Source organism: Triticum dicoccoides, chromosome 4B, assembly GCF_002162155.2.
Source record: "Triticum dicoccoides isolate Atlit2015 ecotype Zavitan chromosome 4B, WEW_v2.0, whole genome shotgun sequence".
NCBI lineage: Eukaryota > Viridiplantae > Streptophyta > Magnoliopsida > Poales > Poaceae > Triticum > Triticum dicoccoides.
The window spans coordinates 79,895,616-79,913,270 of record NC_041387.1 but is presented as its reverse complement, the minus strand read 5'-3'; the positions used below and the strand labels follow the sequence as shown (position 1 = coordinate 79,913,270).

General features: G+C 44.2%; 1 pseudogene; it reads right to left on the bottom strand.

Moving 5' to 3' along the window:
• Positions 1–1,962: 1,962 nt before the first annotated feature.
• On the bottom strand, positions 1,963–4,533 carry LOC119295135 (annotated as a pseudogene).
• Between the last annotated feature and the right edge of the window lie 13,122 nt (positions 4,534–17,655).

The following is a 17,655-nucleotide window of genomic DNA, read 5'->3' as shown; positions in this document are numbered from 1 at the left end:
GGGTTCCATGGCGCGCTGCAGGATAGCAGCTGGGCGGCGCGGCGGCGTGATCTGGCTTGTCCGCTCGGCCCAGATCTGGGCCCTTGGGGCCCCATCTGGGCCTGGGCGGGCCGACGGCGGGGATGGTCTCCGGCGTGGCTTCTGGGAGGCGAGGGAGACGCGACGAGCGGTTGGGCGCTGGCGGCACCGACGCCGACCTACTGCATCGTGGCCGGCGGGCCTTAATGGGCCCGCTTCGGGCCTGGCTGGGCCAGGGGTGGCCCGGCATGCCCCGTTGCCGCGTCCGGACGGCTACCGCGACGGCGCCGGAGGCACGGGCCTCCCGCACGACGGCGGTGGAGGTGGTTCCCTCCCGCTCGGTGTCGGTGTTGCTGCTCCCGTCGTGGTGCGCTTCTCTCCGGTCCTCTTGGCCTCGTGGTGGTGTTCATAGTGAGGCGGCGTGGGTGGTGGCGCTACTGCGTTGGCGCATGGTGGTGGGCGGCGGTCTGGCTGGTCGGCTCCAATCCGTTGGGCGGTGGGGTTGGAGTGCGGGAGAAATCCTTGCCGGTCTTCGGCTCCGATGCGGTGACACCCGCGGGTGCCAGCATTCCTTCCTGGAGGGTGTCGGTGATATCCATCCCCCACCTCCCTCCGCGTGCCGGGGAAACCCTAGGACATGTCTGGGCAGCAGCGTCGTCGGCGTCGCTTTCCTTCTTGGAGGTGCTGCTTTGTACGCGGTGGTTCAGAGCCTCAGGTTGTGGTGGTCTGTGTTCTGGTGGGCGTAGCGGTGGCGGGTCATCTGCGCTTTGTCGAGCTGCCGTTGTTGGCATTTGTTTCTTCTTCTTTTTATTTTGGGCTTGATGTGCTTCTCGCCCCAGCGATCCTTGTATCGGTGTTGGTTGCTTTGGAATATAATGTTTCGGTAAAGAAAAATACATGACTTCAAGATCATCATCATACATATCATTTTGATCATCGTCATATGGATCCTAACGATCTTTACTATAAACATCATCATTACCCTCACCATTGATATTATATCCCTGGTTGGGTTTTGAAAAGGCATCTTGGAATTTTTTTGGGGGTTTGCTCTTCTTATTAAGAAGAGGTTTTGAATTTCTCTCAATTTTCAAACTTCAAATGAAATTTAAACATAATACATGCTATGCGCAGCTACTCTAGTACACTACCAGTAACTAGGGCTCTGACAAAATATCCTTTATAACTAAATTTGAACTAAAGCCACTACACTTTTTTTTGGATCGGAGGGAGAGTACCTTTTTTAGATTGAAAGGTAGTGCTCCTACGGGAGCGACTTTTTGGTGGACGGGGGCATTGGCTCCTATTTTTTAAATTGATTCAAAAATCGTATTTCCAAGTTTATTTTTTTTAAAAGACGGTGAGAACTTATACATATTCACAATGGATCTATGACTTTTCATTCAAAAATATCATGATTTGCAAACTGCACAAAAAATATCCCGGCCCAACATATTATGATTTTTTGTATTTGAAAGCATATTGTTATGTAAATTTTTTTTGAATGTGTTATATGTGTATTTGTGTGTGTACAAGTTATATTGATTTTTTCTTTGCGCCGTGGAAATATGTTTTTTTTCTTTAAATTCCACCGATGCACCAGTCCATCAAAAGGCATTTCCGGTGCTCCTACTGGTTACTTGGGAAAAAAGGACAAGATCCACCCATCCAAACGAATTTTCCCGGCATCTTCCACTAAATCCTTCTTTTTGAGATCTGGGTCACTAATTCCTGTACATTCTCATGTGCGTTGAATTTGCATAAACCCAAGGGGCGTAGACACGTGAACCAAGAAACTACGTATCATGTGTTCTTTAAACCTCAGAGCCTCCTACTCATACAAACTTCATCACCATTAACTTGTTTAAACTTCAGGATACAAAATAAAGCTGGCACTGAAGTATGATGATAATTACTACAGTAGTTGGCCATACTCAGCGAAATGGTCCCATCCCCACCGTTTCCACTTCCAAATCACAAAAGCATCAACGAGCCCATGGATATACAAAATGCCAGCACAGAGAGCCGAGACATGTCTGTTCCGTCAATGCCATCAAACAAACAATTCTCAGCAAATGATGTAGACCATCATCTTCAGTCCCCCCTTGTTTTTCATCAGCTCGAAGAGGCAGATGTCCCCCTCCCGCAGGCCGTTCTCGCTCGCAAAAGAAGTCCAGCCTCCGCTTATCCTCAGGGCACCTTTCTTGTCGCGCATCTTGCCATGCCATCTTTGGCTCTTCCCCTCCAGCTGAAGCTCCAAATTATGGCCTCCTTGTCGAAGGTACTTGGCAGTGTACTCTGTCCCAAAGGTCTGTCAATGTACACGCACAATATTGAACAGGTTATAGTAACATGAAAGCCAAACTTGGAAATTTGTAGAGGAATGGTTGATAGAACAAAACTGTTGTACAGATATCCAAATTTCTCTTGATACAAAGCATGAGTTGAAACATAACTCTTGGTAATCTAATTCGGTAAAACTACCATGCATCATTTTTTTTGCGACAACTACTGCTGCTTCTGCTATGCTACTACTGTACATCCATGGCGGCAACGCAAATTGGCTTACAGATGTTTATATGGACTGATTTTTCTGCAAAGGAAATTACCGTCAACTCAACATGAGAAAAAAATTATATTTTTCTAGACTTACTAGTGAGACGCGGACATTGGTCTTTGTCATGACTGCCACGTAAATGGGCAGATCTGACGCAATGGCTCCAACTTTCTCCAAAACTATCTTGTCCTGCACTTCCGTTAGACGGGCACCCATTGCCATCATGTAGGGTTCTGTACCATCATGATCAGGGTACTTCTCACTTATCCGATGTTCGTCATGGCCCGAAGAGAAGGTTTCTTCATCTGGAAAGTTTTCATATTAATCAACACAGAAAAATACGAGCTCTTGGCATGTTAATAATTGTGTGATACTATCATACCGTCATTTGGTTCCTCCTTAATACACAATGTTGGGGTATTCTTTGTGCTTGGCAAACCACGTTCTGCACCGGAGGGATGATCAATAGTCGCTTTGCGAAGCAGATGGACAATCACTTTGAATGTTCTACCCTTAGGACTCGTCATGGGCTGAAAGACGCACAGATCTCCCTCCAATAAATTATTGTCACGGACAAAACCACACTCCTTTAGATTGCACCGACATCCATCAGATTTGACACGAAACTCGCAGTACCATTTCTTGCTCTGCTCCGGCAGCTGTAGTTTGATAGTCTGATTTTTGCGTGGAAAGTGTGTGAGTGCGTAATCCTTGGGAATTACCTGATCATAGAAAGGTGCAGCATGTGAAACTGATCAAAGTTTTAATCATGGGCATTAATACTACAATAAAAGTGAGACCCCCCCAAGAGCATGATTTCCACTGTAAAGCACCATGATATGTTACAACCGCAACAAAAGAAAAATTCACCAAGTATACTGAATCTACAATGAGTGTGCATCTTTCTCTGTTTTGGTCATTTTTACTTCAAAACAGTAACAAATGACAGATGTATATATATGGAAGTAGTTATAAGGCATACAATTAACTTCTTATTCATGGGGATTCATACGACTAACTTAATATTACCACATCAGGATATGGTTTCACACTGGGCTTCCTCATCATAGCCACAAGCAAAGGCATTTCAGGTTGAATTTCCTGGACAAGTTCAACGATATTGGCCTCATCTTCTTCTGTTACATAGCACTTCCCTGATAACACATAAAGAGGCGTCGGGAGCGTCTGATCATCAGATTCAGATGACTCATGCTCATAAGGACTGTCTTCTGCTGTAAAATAGTTTCAAGAGTAAGGGTAACAGCAGCAAAATGGTACACCATATAATGTGATAAATTGTTACAAGTCAGTTGTTAAGTTAACCTGACAAATCCTCTGACGGAGAAGACATTGCATCTTTCCTTGCTCGTTTTCTGCAATGGCCCGGGCTTCCACTCTGCCAATCAACCGATCGTCCTGGTGCTGACGAATGAGTACTACCATCACTGAAACTGGTCGAAATGTCTGCAGAATTTGTGCTTGGTTCTTGATCATTGATGTTACTCTGTCTGCGACTGCGAGCAGAGGACACCACTTTCTCACAACCACTAGAATCAAAGACCACAACCTTGAAGCGAGAGCTTCCACGGTAGCGGAACATCAGCGAGTCGCTTTCTTCTATATAATTGGCGTCGACAAACGCCTCCCACCCAGATCGGAGTAGTGTTTTGTTCCTACGCTCAGTAATTCCAACATCGTAAAGATTACCATTGTGGGCTTCTAGCTTGATGGTTCCTGACAGCTTCCACGCGAAATAGTTCACGAATCTCTCTGGTATGGCCTGCAAAAATGTTAGTTTGTCGGAAATATTAGCATTAGTTTAGAAAAAAAAATGTCTTACTGCTACCAATTTCACTGAGCTTACCATGCTATGCCTAGAGTGTCTATCCATCTGCGTGACGAAACACTTGACCTTTCCATGCAAATGAGTACTTGCAGCACTCGCAGGAATTCCTCATCTCGCCGGTTATTGATGTCCTATAAGGAGAAAAACATGGATCATGAAAGACGGCAGTCGCAGTGAAAGAAAATCTTGTTGTCCTCTACGCAAATTTTGATTCACTACTTTACTATGCAACTGGCTATCAAGTTACCTGACTTAACGAGTGAAAAACCTGTAGCTTCTCACTGTAGAAAGCCCTGAAAGTTTCGTTTATCTAAGCAGCGGTAGAATCTTGTTGAAGCACAGCTAAAGGGACTGAAACAAAAGAAGCAAATGAACATGCATGGAAGAGATGCAGAGAAGGCTAAGCAGCAAACAAAAGCGAAGGACCTGCCGCAATGCCGGCCGGAAGGGAGGTGTTCCGTGGAGCGCAAATCCTGAAAACACGACGTCCTGGAACTGGGAGAACCAAAGCAGGGGAAGGCGGAGGGAGAGAACCTGAACTCCTGGGGGAGGAGAAGAAGCACCAAATGGATGGAGTCTCAAATGGATGTGTGCGGTGCACGCCTGTAGCTGTAGGATGCCCTGATTTGCCCTATCATCCTCGTCTCTGCGACTCTGATACGACTGCTCTGTGGCAGGCACTGTATCACACGTCCAGTCGTCTAGTCGTAGGCTTGTAGGCCCGTCTTCGAGAAGCGGGAGGTTTGGTCAAAAAGTTGGCAAAAATAAGGTTGGCACCGGTTCGGTGATTACGAGGTATACTTAGTAGGGTGTTGGGTTTCATTAATTTAGGGGTGATTACGAGGTTTACTGTTGGGTTTCATTAATTTAGAGCATCTACAGCCGGACTTGCAAATCCGGCCCCTCAGAAGCCTGCGGACGCGGGCCCGGACGTGTTCGCGGGTACTGACCGGGCACCCCTCAAAAAATACAATCCACATTCGGACACCTCAATTACCATATCTCAAATCCATACAAACTCATGCAACTACGTTGACGCACACGTATCGTCCGGTTACTCCATCACACTACACTAAACTGCCATCGGACTACCAAAATTTGGCATGTCTGGCTATGGTGGAGTTCATCCACGGCTGCGCTTGCCCTTCCCGGCGACATTGTCGTCCTTCTCGCGAAAGTACCGGTCAAAGAGATAGTACGGATCGAGCCAGATCTGCTCGTCGCCGGAGTTGTCCTTGCCGTCGCTGTCCTCCTTCTCCTCCCTCGGTGGCAGTCCGGCCATGGCACGCACCGTCCGATTCTGCTCATGGGCGAGGGCGCGCATGTTCCTCCGCTGCCGTTTCTTCACAATATGGGCGGGGATGGCTTCCTCCTTTGCGGCCGCCCACGCCGCCGCATCGGCCGCCTTCGCCGCTGCAATTTTCGCCGCGAGACGGGCCTCAGCGGCCCTTATCCTCTCCTTCCCACGGCGGGCCACGCGTTCCCGAGGGGACTCATACTCTGCCGGGCCGGTGATGGGGAAGGCGATGTGTTCCGGCCGGGACCGCGAGGATCTAGCACCAGAGGACCCGAGCGCCCTGTGAGCGAACGCTATGGCGTCGCGGCGGACAGATCTGTCCGTCGGCTGGGCACTGTCCTCCTAGGAGTGGTGAAGTGTAATGCAGACTGACATTGCCTCCTCCAACCCACGCGGGACGACACCCAAGTCGATGGATACGGACTGGTCGAAGTTTGATCCGCTGCCTGCCATTGCGGAGAAGGTTGCAAACCGCCGGAGGTGAGCTACGGTGGCGGAGGGGAGTGGAGTGAAGTGGTTAGGGTTTGGTCCGGCGTGAGGATGGGGATGAATATAATTGGGGTTAGTTAGGCCAGCATCGGCCGAGTCTGACATGGCGGGCGTGCCCCGGCGTCCCCATATCCGCCCATATTTGGGCTGGATATGGGGGGTGCCGGTCAGCCCGAGCGTTTGAGGGGCCCGTCTGGGTCCAAATTTCGTGATCGGGCAGCGCTCGGGCGGCCTGCCTGGGCGTTTGAGACGGGTTTGAGGGGTCCAGTTGTAGATGCTCTTATATGAAAAGAAAAAAATTCAAATAAGTATATATAAGTCGGGAAAAGTCTTGATTCCAGGTTTTAGAGCAAAGATGATTCTAAAAGAAAATCAAATTTGGTGGCAAAATTCTACATAATGTGGGTGGAATTCCAACGAAAATAATCACTGCCATCCGTAAAAAAAAACAAAAAAGAAAATAATCACTGCCAAAGCATAGGATTTCATCAGGAGAAAAAGGGAAATGATTCTCGGGAGCCCTATGCGTGGCGCCCACTAGAGCGTCCCTGGGTCGAATTTGGTGTTTTGACCTTTTTTAAAAAGTTCAGCCGGATCTGACACCTATTTAAAAAAATCAGGATCTGGCCCTTTTTCTACCGCCAAAGAGGCCGAAGGTAGGGTTGTTAGGCTGCCACCGCGGGCCCTGGTAGTAGGTTGATGGCGGCCACGGTCATCTATTTTTTCTCCTGCCGACTTGGCACGACGGCCGTACCGCCAGGTGGGTCGGCGGTAGGGCGTGGTCAGCTACTGCCACACTGTCTGGCGGTAAGATCCTCCCGCGGTGAGATTTTGTTGTAACTTAAAATCGGGGGAAACCAATGGTAGGGTTGCACACCCTACTGCCATAGACCCTGGTGGTAGGTCCTATGCGTGCTGCTGGAACTGGAACTTCAAGGGAAACAACAATAGGCTATGCAACCCTACCGACAGGGACTTCGGCGGTAGGGTCCTGTCGAGATTAAATTTTATGCAGAACTTGTTCATTTCAATTCCAAAAAATTCTGCACACCAGCGATATAGTTTGCAAATAAAAAATATATGATCTCACACATTATAACATGTGTCACACATCGACATAAATGATAGTTCAGCACATCAAACATACCAAATTGAATAGGTTTACATGTCCAACATAGCAAATAGTAGCAAATCAACGATAACAAGTAGTTCAACCTAACCACCAAGTCTCGTAAATAGCAAATAGTTTAACTAGTTCAACATGAATCGAGTAGTTCAACATGATCATATCACCTCGCCTTCGTCTCCCTCTTGGCGGTATGCTTTTTCATTTCTCTTCGACCGGGTTTCAACCGGCTATTTCGTGCAACGAGCATGTTCTTTCTGAAACGGGGATGGACTCTTCCTATCCTTCTTCGGATGTCTCCCCCTCTTCTCCTGGGTTGGCTGGGTTGTCTGAGTCGGTGGTGGTCTCTCATCATCGTCGTACTACTCCTCCTCATCACCTTCTTCCTCTTCTTCCTCGTCTTGCTCGTCATCCTCTTCTTCCTCGTCCTCCTCAACAATGCGAGGCGACAAAGCGACATGGCTAGTGGAAGCTCTGCCGGCAAGGCTAGAGGGAACTCCGCCGGTGTGGCTCGATGAAGCAATGGTACACATCGAGCCTCCAGGAACATGGATATTGGCTGTGCTAGCGCACCCAAGCATGCCCAATATCTTACGACAATAGGTCATGGACTTCTACAATAACAAACAACCAAGAACATAATATGGATCAACTTTAGGGTTACAATTAAACTATAACATGCCTAAGAGGCTCGATGTTACCTTCACCATTTCCCTCATCTTGCTATTAGATTTCGTGGTCCCGGGGTCATAACTAAGCGCGTCTGAGCCATCAACAATGCTTCTGTTCAGCTCTGAAGCTTGGAAATATAAGCATCATTTTTAAGTAAGTGACACTGACTAAAGCAGTTTCCATCCAATCGCTGAGAGCTTAAAACAATATAACACAACTTACCACTCTGTCCATCAGGGGTGCATACTCCCTAAATTCACCTTTGAACTCTTTGAGGCTGTCACGGAAGGCCTCATCCTCAGAGTAATCCTCCTCCAATAATGCGATATCGGCTGACATCCACTATGGCTCAGGCGCACATGGTACTTCACGCCATCGTCATACCACTTCATGTGTTCATCGTATTCCTCCCAGTCAACCGCTCTCCTCTCCGCATCTTTACGATACCTTCCCTCTTTCCACACTTTCGCGTGATCCGCGTGCTTGTGTCCCCAGTCCGTGATCGACTGAGAATGTTGCCTACTCTTCCTTCAAGGCATAAGAAACAATAAAACATCATAAGGACGTCCAACGGAACAAAAACACAGTAGTAGAGAACACCCCACACTAGTGTAGGTCGAAGCCACCGGTGTCGTTGGGGCGTGCCGGCGGGGTATTTTGGAAGATACCAAATTGCGGCCATGCGATGTGGTAAGTTTCACTCGACAGTGTGCACACATGTCATTGGCACAATGCACCGCCAGTTAAGCATGTCCTTAGAGCACATCACGTTGAGCTCAAACCCCCATACTCGGTCGTGATATGGCCACCAGTTGACCTGCAAAAAGATTGCTAAGCAACCGTGACAGTGGCTACAAAACGATTTGTAAGCTCCTTGGTATGCCTAGTAAGTTGTCAGGTTGTCGAGCTCGTTGGTGAAGACCTTGTACAATGCACTGGCCTTGCACGTGTAGACCTTGACCTTGTTCCAAGTGTACATGGCGGTCGGGTATCGAAATTGTCGCCTTCTTCGCCATAAGCGTACATGACGACTGGGATGCAGGGTACACCGGGGGTCCACCGGCCTCGCGTGCCTATACATCCATAGGGCCTCGAATGGTATAGGCATGCGAGGCCGGTGGACCCCCGGTGTACCCTGCATCCCAGTCGTCCAGGAAGTCGAGATACATCCATAGGGCAGTATCCCCCGAGCAGTCTGGAAACACGACCTCTGTCAGAAGGTACCACAAGTAGGCCCTCTCGTACTGCTCCATGGTCCGCGCATCAACATCTTCCGGGCACATGGATCGACTGTTCTTGATCCACTTGAGTGGTACACTGGATGTTTGGTTGTCCTTCATGGGGAGGTAAGCGTCGATAAGGGCGAGCCAGTTGTTCGTCTCCACTCGCCTAGTGAGAGCTTGCCCCTGGATTGGTAGGGTCGTGATCATTTTAAAGTCCTCGAGGGTCACCGTCATTTCACCACATGGGAAATGGAAACTGTGAGTCTCGGGGTGCCACTGGTTGACCAAATCTATGAGAGATGAGTGGATGAGTGTCGTCGGCGTACACTTGAACTGTAGCACGAAACCCAACAACCTTGCTCTCCTGAAGTACGACGTGTAGCGTTCGTCATACTGCATCTCAAAGGCCTTCATGTGACCCCTCAGCCGCAATGGCAACAACATCTGTCAAAATGTAAACAAGAATAGTTAGTAAGTTTATTCGCAAAGCCAAAATTTTGGTGCAACAACGTGAGCATATTTGTTACCACTTCATTCTCCATAAAATGGGCGCGATGACCATTGTCGAACGCATGGTCAAGCATGGTGCACTTAGTGTGGATGTTTGGCGCAAGGGGGGCCTCCTAAAACAATTGCAAATGAATCATGTCATATTCAACCAACATGCATCATATCATATTCATCAATTGTAGCATATTCAACTAACATCAATTAATAAATATATGCAAATGAATCATGTTAATCAAACTAAAAACCTAGTTACTATATCAATGCAAATGAATCATATTTAATCAACCTAAAAAAATAATATTGAATCAAACTAAAAAAACATATTGAATAAAAAATCATATATATCCATCATATATATAACCAATCGTATTTATCAATCATACCATGTTAAACGTAAATCATATTCAAACACATCAATTATATTAAACAAACATCAATGAACAATTCAAAAAAAATATGAACATGAACTAGGATTCATCTTGAAACTATATAAAAACACTAAACTAGTAAACACAAATGACTTAGGGTTCATTTTTAACCACATACATCATATTGCTCCAAACTAAACAACACTAAGAACAACAAAAATCAAAATCTAGTAGATGAAATAGGGTTCATCTTGTGCCAAATAATGCATCAAATCGAAAGGTTTTTAACTAAAATTAATTGGAGGGATTGATAGAGCTTACTTCTCTCATTTAGGAGCCATCTCAACCCACAAAAACCGTGGAGAAACGAAGGAGATCGGAGGAGGGGAGTGGAGGGGATGAAAGAGGGAACTTTGCACAAATGGTCAAAACACCAAATTCGGCTGCGTCCCTACTAATACTACTTTGTTTTTTTTTCTTTTCATTTTTCATTTAATTTTGTTTTTATTTTCTATTTATTTATTTATTTTTTATTAACTTGCGTGCAATTTAGCCAATGATAATATATTTGCCCATGATAATAAGCCGCCCGTGAGCTGTCTGACATGTTTTGGCCACTAGCCGACTTGCTGTAGCTTAGACTAGCCACAGTGGGAATAACTTCAGCAGTAACATTGAGTCCAACTCAACCAATTTGCTTATGTGGCAATGAGTTAATGAGGAGAGAGGTAGTTTGAGTAACTTAGCTAGTTACCGTAACATCTCATGTCCCAATGCAATATGAGTCTATAACCTAATAAATGAAGCTTTGCATGACATCAAACTTACATTACTACCCACATGAAGGTAGTGACATAGTCTAGAGATATGTGTATGTTACTAGTGTATGTTACTATCCACTGTGGCTAGTCTTAATGACACTAAAAGTCAATGGTTCCTCACAGAGCATTTATCTGTCATTCTTTCTCACTGGGTTTGTAATATTCAATGGTAGCACAATTACGAACCAAATCGCTTGTTAGTACAATCATGAATGATGCAAAACCCACTTTTTATAGTACCTGAGTGACCAACCCACATCATCAATCATCGAAACTCTATGGGCCGGTAGAGTTACATGGCAATGTGACATACGAGGAGCTCACGAAAGAAAAAAAAACAAAATTGGTGCTGCAAAATCAAATGTTCTGAACCTTTCTGAAAACTTTGTTTCTTTTGTCCACAACTCGTATGATGTCATATCGCCATGATTTTTTGCATACACCTAGAAAACTTGTGCATCTTTCGTGCTAATTTTTCAGAACTTCTTTTGATTTTTTGCTATTTTTTATTTTACTATTCATCATGAAGAGCAGATCCTCCCCAACACCAAATCACTATCCTCGTCTGTCATGAATTACTAGTGTTATACTAGTACTTATACCAATCATAAACATACACAACGACTAAAAATTCAAGCCATATCAGTCCATTTGTTGCATTTTAGTTAACAATTCTAATTATATTGGCACTAAGAGTGTATTTAGTTTAAGTCTCAACTAGCCAAACTGAAGTTTTAGCAAGACCAAAACAAAGGCATGGCATTTTTTAGAAAACAACCAATATATTAGTTAAATTAATTAATTAATTAAAAAAATGATTACAATCGTCTATTACAAAATTCGCCACACGGGACGGGACACTATTAAGAAGAATCCCATCGGATCTACTAATGAAAATAAACATTGCAATTTCGGGAGCCACCCCATTGGCTAGCCAATTAGTTTTTGCATTTTCAAAATTCTTGATCATCCTAGATACACTCAAGTCTTCTTCAGATCAACGAGAGGAGACATATCAAGCTTCTCATTTGCAAGGAAAGAACGAATAAAAGCATAGCCAGTCTCCAGAATAATAGGCTGGTGAATGGTAATATCGATATAAAGGCATGCTAGGCATGCACACAACTTGGCTTCATTCATGTTGGTACATTGATCAAGAAAGTCTCACGAATAAATAGTAACTTCACCAGATGAGTTTCTAGCAGCCACCCCCACACTGGCAGCATTACTAATCTCTACATAGCTGTTGTCGATATTGATCTTGATATAATCATTTGGGGGAGGTTTCCACAACACATGATCTTGTAATGGTGCAGAAACTTCTATAGCACCTCCCATTCTTCCTTTACCTTTTTTTACTAGGAATAACCTCAAAAGTATCATGACAGGATGTAAAACAAGAGCAATAATTGTCCGCAAAAATTACAGAAACAACAATGGATTCCTTCCCCTTTCCAAAATTAAATTATTTCTTAGGTGCCAGGCTCGCCAGAAGAGAAACAAAACTTGCTCTCGCTATTGCCAGCTCAAATGATCCAACAAAATCAATAGCCAATATCGTCCCCAGAATTTGAACAAGTCTTCATTTGGAATATTTCACAACTCTCTCAAAGCCAATTGTAAAGTACAATCCTTTGAACAAGTCACGAGAGCATGAAAAGTACTTTCATCTTCTACTCCACAAATAGTGCACATACCTAAAGTAATCTGATGGTGTTTAACTCTATTAGTCTAGACCGTTAGGGCATCGGTTGCGGCACGCCATGCAAAAATCATTATCTTCTGAGGAATATTAGCCTTCCAAATTAGATTCCAAAGCCTATTTTTTCCGTTTGGTTTGCCACTAGATTGACCCACTTTATCCTGACTATCCTTCAACTTAAACGCAAAATTATACACACTTTTACGGAAAATACACTGTTCTTCTTATAGTTCCACGCAAAAAATCTCCATCCACAGAAGCGTGAATACAAATCTTAAGAATCTCCTCTGCATCATGGGGATAGAAAAGATAGTTAATCAAATTTTCATCCCAAACCTCTCTCCTGCTCAAGAACAAATCGGATACCCACTTGAAATTAGTATTATGCCTTTTAGCTGAAATTTTAATGCAAGAGCTCCTGGGTGACCAATTATCCCTCCAAATATTAATGCTAGATCCATCACCCGCCCGCCAAATGTCTTCCTTCTTAAGAAGTCCTAGACCATGCATAATACCTTGCCAAGTCACTGATGCAGACTACGAAAACACTGTATCAAGAATATGTCTATAAGGATAACACTTTGCCTTCATCAGCTTAGCACACAACGAGTCCGAATAAACCAACAACCATCACGCTTGTTCAGCTAAGAGGGCTTGGTTAAATAATTTGAGATCCCAAAATCTCATACATCCCTTACCTTTAGGCCTTCTTAATTTGTCCCATGCTAAAAAATGTGTTTTCTTCGGTCTTCCTCATCTCTTGATAGAAAATCCTGATAATCTGGAATAACTCCTCACAAAGGGAAGCCGGAATCTTAAAGATAACCATTGCATACATAGGTAGAGCCTGAATAACTAATTTTATTAAGTCTTCCTTCACCCCAAAAGAAGCGTGTTTTTCAATCCAATTAGAGAGTCTTTTCAAAACCTTTAATTTAGTAGACTGAAACTTACAAGCCTTCATTCTTTCCTTTGGAATGGGTAGTCCAAGATATTTATCTTCAAACCCATTGATCGTAATTTTTAAGATTGCCATTATAGCCACTTGATTCTCCAAACTTCACTTTTTTCCAAACATCATGGAACACTTGTCGGGACTCAATATATGCCCAATCACCTTCTGGTACCTTGTCAAAATATTTTTAATGGCTAATGCTTGATCATTGGAGCCCTTGAAAAATAGCATACTGTCATCAGCGAACAACATGTGAGAAATACCAGGAGCTTGTCTATTCAAACAAAACTCCTTAAGAGCCCCCTCGCAGAAGCATTATTAAGCAGTAAAGAAAGTGGCTCACTACAAATAGGAATAAATACGGTGATAAAGGATCTCCTTGACCGAGACCTCGAGTAGGTGAAAACGACTCTAGCAACTGTCCATTAAAGTGCACCGCAAACTTCACAAAGCGCATGGCCACAAGTTTGGCAAGTTGCTATTCGGAAGTTTTAGCACAACCAAAATGAGGGCTCTCCGTGTTGTCCATTTCATGTGCGCCTCCCATCATTGGCTCCCTGGTGCACTATCGGCAGTTCGATCTCCATGGCCGCCCCGCGTCGTGCTGATTTTCCTCGGGGGTCCATGATGTGTGGGCCGTGGGCATGCTTGGGGCCACCTCTTTGTGGTGCTTTGAGTCGCTCCCACATGCGTCATCTTGTACGCTGGTCCGTGCACGTAGGTTAAGCCAGGGTCGGCTCGTCGGTGTCGTTTGCGTCCTGCCAGGCTAGTTCAGCCGCGCAATACTATTGCGTGCATGCGCCTGACTCTGCGTGTTGCATGCCTGGTGTCGGTGTCAAAAGCGGCAGATGCTACCTCTTGAGCATGCATTGGTTTTTCCCTTGAAGAGGAAAGGGTGATGCAGCAAAGTAGCGTAAGTATTTCCCTCGGTTTTGAGAACCAAGGTATCAATCCAGTAGGAGGCTCCTCACAAGTCCCACGCGCCTACACAAACAAACAAGAACCTCGCAACCAACGCGATAAAGGGGTTGTCAATCCCTTCATGGCCACTTGCGAAAGTGAGATCTGATAAAGATAATATGATAAGATAAATATTTTTGGTATTTTTATGATATAGATTGAAAAGTAAAGATTGCAAAATAAAGTAGATTGGAAACTTATATGATAGAGAATAGACCCGGGGGCCATAGGTTTCACTAGTGGCTTCTCTCCAGATAGCATAATATTATGGTGGGCGAACAAATTACTGTCGAGCAATTGATAGAAAAGTGCATAATTATGATAATATCTAGGCATGATCATGTATGTAGGCATCACGTCCGCAACAAGTAGACCGACTCCTGCCTGCATCTACTACTATTACTCCACACATCGACCGACTCCTGCCTGCATCTAGAGTATTAAGTTCATAAGAACAGAGTAACGCATTAAGCAAGATGCCATGATGTAGAGGGATAAACTCAAGCAATATGATATAAACCCCATATTTTTATCCTTGATGGCAACAATACAATACGTGCCTTGCTGCCCCTGCTGTCACTGGGAAAGGACACCACAAGATTGAACCCAAAGCTAAGCACTTCCCCCATTGCAAGAAAGATCAATCTAGTAGGCCAAACCAAACTAATAATTCGAAGAGACTTGCAAAGATAACCAATCATACATAAAAGAATTCAGAGGAAATTCAAATATTTCTCATAGATACTTGATCATAAACCCACAATTCATCAGATCTCGACAAACACACCGCAAAAAAGAGTTACATCGAATAGATCTCCAAGAAGATCAAGGAGAAATTTGTATTGAGATTCAAAGAGAGATAAGAAGCCATGTAGCTAATAACTATGGACCCGAAGGTCTGTGGTAAACTACTCACAACTCATCGGAGAGGCCTTGGTGATGATGTAGAGGCCCTCCATGGTCGATTCCCCCTCCGGCGGAGCGCCGGCGAAGGCTCCAAGATGGGATATCGCGGATACAGAAGGTTACGGTGGTGGAAATAGTTTTTCGTGGTGCTCCTGGATAGTTTCGGGGTACGTAGATATATATAGGCAAAGGAGGTAGGTCAGGGGAGCCACGAGGGGCCCACGAGGCAGGGGGCGCCCCCCCTGGGGCACGCCTAGCACCCTCGTGGCCGCCTCGGCTGCTTCTTGACATCCCCTCCAAGTCTCCTGGATTGCATTTGTTCCAAAAAGATCGCTCTCGAAGGTTTCATTCCATTTGCACTCCGTTTGATATTCCTTTTCTGTGAAACACTGAAATAGGCAAAAAATCAGCAATTTGGGCTGGGCCTCCGGTTAGTAGGTTAGTCCCAAAAATGATATAAAATTATATAGTAAAGCCCATAAACATCCAAAACAGGTAATATAATAGCATGGAACAATAAAAGTTTATAGATACATTGGAGACGTATCAAGCATCCCCAAGCTTAATTCCTGCTCGTCCTCGAGTAGGTAAATGATAAAAACAAATTTTTTGATGTGGAATGCTACCTAGCATATTTCTCAATGTATTTTTTCTTTATTGTGGCATGAATAATAAGATCCAAATGATTCAAAATAAAAGTTCATATTGATAAAAGAATAATAATACTTCAAGCATACTAACTAAGCAATCATGTCTTCTCAAAATAACATGGCAAAGGAAAGTTCATCCCTACAAAATCATATAGTTTGGTCATGCTCCATTTTCATTACAAAAGAATGCTCTCGTCATGCACAACCCTAATGACAAGCCAAGCAATTGTTTCATACTTTAGTAATCTCAAACTTTTTTCAACCTTCACGCAATACATGAGCGTGAGCCATGGATATAGCACTATGGGTGGAATAGAATATAATGATAGGGGTTATGTGGAGAAGACAAAAAAAGGAGAAAGTCTCACATCGACGCGGCTAATCAACGGGCTAGGGAGATTCCCATCAATTGATGTCAATGCAAGGAGTAGGGATTGCCATGCAACGGATGCACTGGAGCTATAAATGTATGAAAGCTCAACAAAAGAAACTAAGTGGGTGTGCATCCAACTTGCTTGCTCATGAAGACCTAGGGCATTTTAAGGAAGCCCATGGTTGGAATATACAAGCCAAGTTCTATAATGAAATATTCCCACTTAGTAAATAAAAGTGACAACATAGAAGACTTTCTATCATAAAGACCATGGTGCTACTTTGAGCACACGTGTGGAAAAAGATAGTAGCATTGTCCCCCCTTTTTTGGGCCTTTTTTTCCTTTTTTTATTTGGCCTTTTTTTATTAGGGACAATGCTCTAAAAATGATGATCATCACACTTCTATTTACTTACAACTCATGAATTACAACTCGATATTAGAAGAAAATATGACTCTATATGAATGCCTCCGGCAGTGTACCCGGATATTTAATGACTCAAGAGCGACATGTATAAAAATTATGCATGGTGGCTTTGCCACAAATACGATGTCAACTACATGATCATGCAAAAGCAAAATGACAATGATGAAGCGTGTCATAATAAACGGAACGGTGGAAAGTTGCATGTCAATATATCTCGGAATGGCTATGGAAATGCCATAATAGGTAGGTATGGTGGCTGTTTTGAGGAAGATATAAGGGGGTTTATGTGTGATAGAGCGTATCGTATCACGGGGTTTGGATGCACCGGCGAAGTTTGCACCAACTCTCAAGGTGAGAAAGGGCAATGCACGGTACCGTAGAGGCTAGCAATGATGGTAAGGTAAAAGTGCGTATAATCCATGGACTCAACATTAGTCATAAAGAACTCACATACTTATTGCATAGATCTACAAGTCATCAAAAACCAAGCACTACACGCATGCTCCTAGGGGTAGGAAAAGACCATTGCTCATCCCCGACCGCCACTCATAAGGATGACAATCAAAGAACACATCATGCTTCAAATTTGTCACACAACGGTTACTATACGTGCATGCTACAGGACTTGCAAACCTCAACACAAGTATTTCTTAAATTCACAATTACATCAACTAGCATGACTCTAATATTACCACCTTCATATCTCAAAACAATTAGTAAGCATCAAGTTGATCATAGTATTCAATTCACTTCTAT